Below are 6,000 nucleotides of genomic sequence, written 5' to 3'. Positions count from 1 at the left end.
ACAGGAGAACGGGGCAGCAGAGGATAAGATGGTTAGATAGTATCACTGACTCAATGGACATTCATATGAGCAAACTCTGGGAGCGAGTTAAGGGCTGAAGAGTCTGGTGTGCTGCAGTCCATGTCACAAAGAGTCGGATATGAGTCAGACGCGACTCAGTGACTAAATAACAAAAATAAGTGGGGATGACCAAAATCTGTTTTGTGGATGTTGATATAGAAAGCTATTCTTTGGCATCTTCTATATCTCCTCGGAAATTTGTCAGATTTACAAGTATTTGCAGAACTTGGCTTGATAATTTTTAAAAACAAAATGTACTTGTGAATTATACTATTTTTGAACCAAATACCTGGAGCCAGATGCAAAGCTGGCATACAATGGTATACAATTGAAATTGTGCAGAAAATTAAAACAGCATAAATATTATAAATAAATGTCTATGCAGGATGCATTTGCAGTAAGTAGAAAAAGGAATTGGTCCCCTCTCCAAATGTGGTTTGCAAAACAGTTACTGTTACACCTGTCTCTTCCTCTCTCTCCATAACCACAAGGCAAAGTCAACAGGATATGGTTTCTCTGATTGTTCTCTGCCCTGGAAAGGTTCACTGCTTCTGTTCAAACACAGGCAGCAAAGCCCTGACAAATGGCAGCATCAAGAATGACTGATATTCCATGAAAATATTTACAAATTTTTCAAGACAGTGCACAAATAACTGTGATGCAGGGATAAAACTTTTGCATCCATAGCTGACTGATTTAGTTGGGCATTTAGGTGGCCTTGGGTTGAAAGAAAATAGACTGAGGAAAAAGAGTATGTTGTTGATTTTAATTATTCCTTTGCCAACCATGCCATGAACAGAAACTATAAAAGTTTATCATCTGATAAATTTTCCCCTTTCACTGACTTGTAAAGCCAACTTTAACAGCCATTGTGTTCTAAGCTATTGGCTCCAAACTGTTAGAAAGCAGAGAAAGTGCAGGCAGAGGCATGATGCTTTGCATATGGTACAACCTTTGTGTTCCAGCAACTTCATGTTTGTCCAGAGCCATCCTCAAGTGGCAGTCCATGCTTAATAAACACAGACTGAAAACATCTGTAACTCTGCTCTTAGTGCCTCCTATAGAAGTGCCCAAGTCCCCTCTGAGTGAGGGATCTAAAAAAAATGAAAGCTGGTAGTAAATAAAATGGTACAAAAGCAAATCTAAAATTTAATTTAAATGACATCATTTTTACAGTAAGCTGTGCTGTGTTTTTTTTTTTTTTTTCCATTCATGGTGATAGATGTACATAGCTTCATGGACATGCCAGAATACGGGAAACAATATGCCAAGGTTAGGAACTCACAGTCATTCCACAAAACTGTTTTGAAAGTCTATTATGATATTAGGCATGATAATATATATCAGGGAAACAATACTGGTAATGTACCTGTAGAATAAAAGACAAAATTAACTAGTTCTCACAATGATGTAATATCATATTTCAATCTAACACAGGTTGATGCTAATTTTTAATTAAAAAATAATCACAATGATAATAACCACAATTACCAGTGTTTCCTGAGTGATCAGTGACCTAAATATTGTGTTCAGTGAGATATATATTTATATGCTCTATTTCAGTCTTTAGGTAACTTCATTCTGCTTCCAAGCAAAGTATGGCAGTCCACAATATTATCCCAAGATAATATAATCTTATTCCCTGACATGGCCCCTAATACCTCTTGGACCTTTAAGCAGTCACAAAAGTGATTTCTGTTTATTCTCCCAAGTTTTCTAGGAAGGGAAGGCTCACAGACTGCCACTCGTAGTCAAAGGATTTACCACAGGTAACCTGTGTTGCTAGGCTATCACCTCCCACAAAGACAGAGCAAGAGGGAATCAAGACATGAAAGCTGCAATGGGAATTCACGGTTGTATGTGGTACGGAGCTCTACATGCCACTCAGGCTGTGAAAGAGATGTGTATCTTCTGCTTAAATGATGAAAAGGAAAAGGAGAGGATGTGTGAGCAGGAAAGAAAAGGAGGACAGCATACCAAGATAGGTCAGACCCCAAAGGACTGCAGCCCTGTGCTGAAGAAGCTCTTGCCCAGCTAAAAACTAGGGCCATCCCTCACAGACAAGGCTCCGCCAGGGCATCTCCCAGCTGCACTGATTCTGGTGCAAGTCAGAGATTCAGTGACGGCTTGCTGACATCAGGGCCATCTACAGACGTGAGACACCCCGGGTCAGCTCCTCTTGGGGTTCCCCTCTTCAGTGATTCTCAGTCGTCTTGGTGCCCTCCTAATCACATCTGACAACACAGAAACCTACAAGGCTCAGAATAGGTACCCATCCCAGCTCTGACAGGACGTGGGTGTGGAGGAGGTTAGCTCAGTAGTGCCCAACGTGCTCTAGGGGAAAACCACAAATACGCTTTGGAACAAGTTATTACACTCCCTTGAGAAGCAAAGGAAAGGTCCTTGGGAATAATCCATAATGCCACAAGAATAGTCTAACCAGGCAGAGATTGATGGGGCAAGTAAGAAGTGAAAGCATTAGTCACTCAGTCATATCTGACTCTCTGTGATCTCACGGACTATAGTCCTCCAGGCTCCTTTTTCCATGGAATTCTCCAGGCAAGAATACTGGAGTGGGTTGCCATTTCCTACTCCAGGGGATCTTCCTGACCCAGGGGTTGAATCTTCATCTCATGTGTCTCCTGCATTGTAGGTGGATTCTTTACCATCTGAGCCACCAAGAAAGCCCAAGCAGGGAATGGACAAGGGGAAATACCTTTCTTAGAGAGACTGAGACTCTGACTCAGGTTTTCCCAGGGCTGGAAAGAAGTTTGACCCTGGATAGCAGTTAAATATTCTGTTCACCCCAGCAAGTAACACTATTTTGTTTACAGGTCTCAAAGCTCAGGGAAATGGCTTTCAAACTGCACTCCAAAAAGCTTCACTCCAAAAAGCTGTACAGCTCAAAGAAAGGGCCTCCAGGAGCAGCTGTTGAGAAAGGGGGTCTTGGGGCTTTCACTCCCGTTCCCAATAGAGCCGCTCCACTCTGTATGTTTTACATATTAGGGTTTCACAGTTGGAAGAAATGGCTCAACTCTTAAGAATTTTTGAAAGCCCCTGGCTTATGGACAATGTCACAAAAGTTTTTAGAATTGGAAATGTAAACCCCGTGACACACACATTTGTTAATAGGTTCTGCATATCTTTTTGCTCAGAGAGTCATTCTAGCATTCCAAGATCTCATTTATAAGCCACTTGACAGCTGTGAAGAAGCACAAGCTGGAATCAAGATTGCCAGGAGAAATACCAATAATCTCAGATATGCAGATGACACAACCCTTATGGCAAAAGTGAAGAGGAACTAAAAAGCCTCTTAATGAAAGTGAAAGAGGAGAGTGAAAAAGTTGGCTTAAAGCTCAACATTCAGAAAACGAAGATCATGGCATCTGATCCCATCACTTCATGGCAAATAGATATGGAAACAATGGAGACAGTGTCAGACTCTATTTTTTTGGGCTCCAAAATCACTGCAGATGATGATTGCAGCCATGAAATTAAAAGAGGCTTACTCCTTGGAAGGAAAGTTATGACCAACCTAGATAGCATATTCAAAAGCAGAGACATTACTTTGCCAACAAAGGTCCATCTAGTCAAGGCTATGGTTTTTCCAGTAGTCATGTATGGATGTGAGAGTTGGACTGTGAAGAAAGCTGAGTGCCGAAGAATTGATGCTTTTGAACTGTGGTGTTGGAGAAGACTCTTGAGAGTCCCTTGGACTGCAAGGAGATCCAACCAGTCCCTTCTAAAGGAGATCAGTCCTGGGTGTTCTTTGGAAGGAATGATGTTGAAGCTGAAACTCCAATACTTTGGCCACCTCATGCAAAGAGTTGATTCATTGGAAAAGACTGTGATGCTGGGAGGGATTGGGGGCAGGAGAAGAAGGGGGCGACAGAGGATGAGATGGCTGGATGGCATCACTGACTCGATGGACGTGAGTCTGAGTGAACTCTGGGAGTTGGTGATGGACAGGGAGGCCTGACGTGCTGCGATTCATGGGGTCGCAGAGTCAGACATGACTGAGCTACTGAACTGAACTGAACTGACAGCTATAGGTTGGTAGCAGTTATATGAACTTACCTGTTCATGCTAAGAGACAGAGAGAGAGCTGATCCTACTCCTCCAGATGACTGGAGAAAACCGTGCCATCTGGGGGAACTGTCTCCATTCTGACTAGTGAGTCCTACACCAGCAATGAGAGCCAACAGAGGGGTGAGGGAAGGTGGGGGTTGATTCAGTGCTTAATGGCAGCCAGCGAGGGTTTGCTTGAACACACACATATCAATTGTGAGTCCCTACAGAGATACACTAAAGAGTGTATAACTGTGCTGAGAGTAAAAGGGAACTGTCTCAAGAAGAGAGTTGTGAAGAACGGTAGTGTAAGAAATCAGTTGTGATGAACAAAAATGGGAAAGGATTTGAGTTCAGAACCAGGAATAGCCATTTGATGATAAAGGCAAGAGCATCATCTAAAATGATAGAACTGATGTGAGTTGGGTTCATACAGGATTAAGTCAAGTAATGGTAAGTTTATTGTAAAGATAAATGTTCACATGAGGACCAAAGGAATCACGTGGCAGTCTTGGAGAACTTGGTCACAGGGAGAGAAGCTCAGAAATAGAGACTGGGACAGAGGTCTAGGGAAAGAACGGATTTTCTTTTTACCTTGGTGGCAGAAGCTTACTGGTTCTCTGCCTGCAAGATATTCAGCTCCTGTTTCCTCTCTTTTCACAAACTATCAACAAGACCATCCATACATTTTAGCTTATTTCCTCATGGTCTTTCAGTCCCACCTCTTTGTCTGAATTTTTTTTTTTCTTTTTTCAACTTCTGCTTCAACTACCCAATCCCCTGGTCCATATTTCCAGTTTAAATTCACAAGAGTATAATTTGCTCAGCTGATCCTTGTTCAGGCAGAGTTTTTAATCTGTCAAATGGCCTCACAGGTAAGGCTATGGGTTAGACAGGTGCCTGCTGCAGCTCAGATGCTCTCAGTGAAGACTGAGGGTGGGGGTGTTGTGGTACAGACCATATTCACCCCACTTCTGGAATGACTGAGACCTCCTCCCTTCACAGAGGCTGTGGGTGAGATGGTTTCCCCCAAGGGGATTAAGAGCAGGGCCGACTTGTCTAATACAGCCGTGATGAGAAACACAGGGAAATAGGGAAAGGGATTCAAACAGTGGGGGAAGGAAGGGGAAGGGGAGCACATCACAGTGCTACATGGGAGAGTACAGAGATGGAGCATCAGAGGACCTGCCTCAAAGGGGAGGAAGAGACAGTCCTGAGTTGGTGAGAATGTAGCCGGAAAGTCAGCCCCATTCACTGATAGATAAGATACACAGGAAATACAGATACAGAGAAAAAAGGCACTTAAAATACATAGCAGACAGATGCGTAGATGCACACACAGACCAGAGACGGATAAAGCACAAAACTAGAGTTTCAATTTGGTCCTTAAAAAAACAGCTAAATTCCTGGAAAATACTTCATCTTCATCATGTGCAGTTACCTCCATCAGTAGCACCTCATTAATTTAGCACAGGGACCTGAGTAAAACTTACAGTATATGTATATTAAATAGAAGAAAATAAATAAAGAAGATAGAAAAATCTACATTAAACACCAAATTTTTGATGAAGATTTTTGTAGTAATAAATCATTTACTTTAAAATGAAAGCTGCTACTGCTAAGTCACTTCAGTCGTGTCCAACTCTGTGTGACCCCATAGACGGCAGCCCACCAGGCTTCCCCATCCCTGGGATTCTCCAGGCAAGAACACTGGAGTGGGTTGCCATTTCCTTTTCCAATGCATGATATAGCTTTCATTTAGGAGAAGGCAATGGCACCCCACTCCAGTACTCTTGCCTGGAAAATCCCATGGACGGAGGAGCCTGGTGGGCTGCAGTCCATGGGGTCGCTAAGAGTCAGACATGACTGAGC

This window comes from Capra hircus, chromosome 6 (genome assembly GCF_001704415.2).
Source record: "Capra hircus breed San Clemente chromosome 6, ASM170441v1, whole genome shotgun sequence".
Lineage (NCBI taxonomy): Eukaryota > Metazoa > Chordata > Mammalia > Artiodactyla > Bovidae > Capra > Capra hircus.
This window is presented reverse-complemented; position numbering follows the sequence as displayed.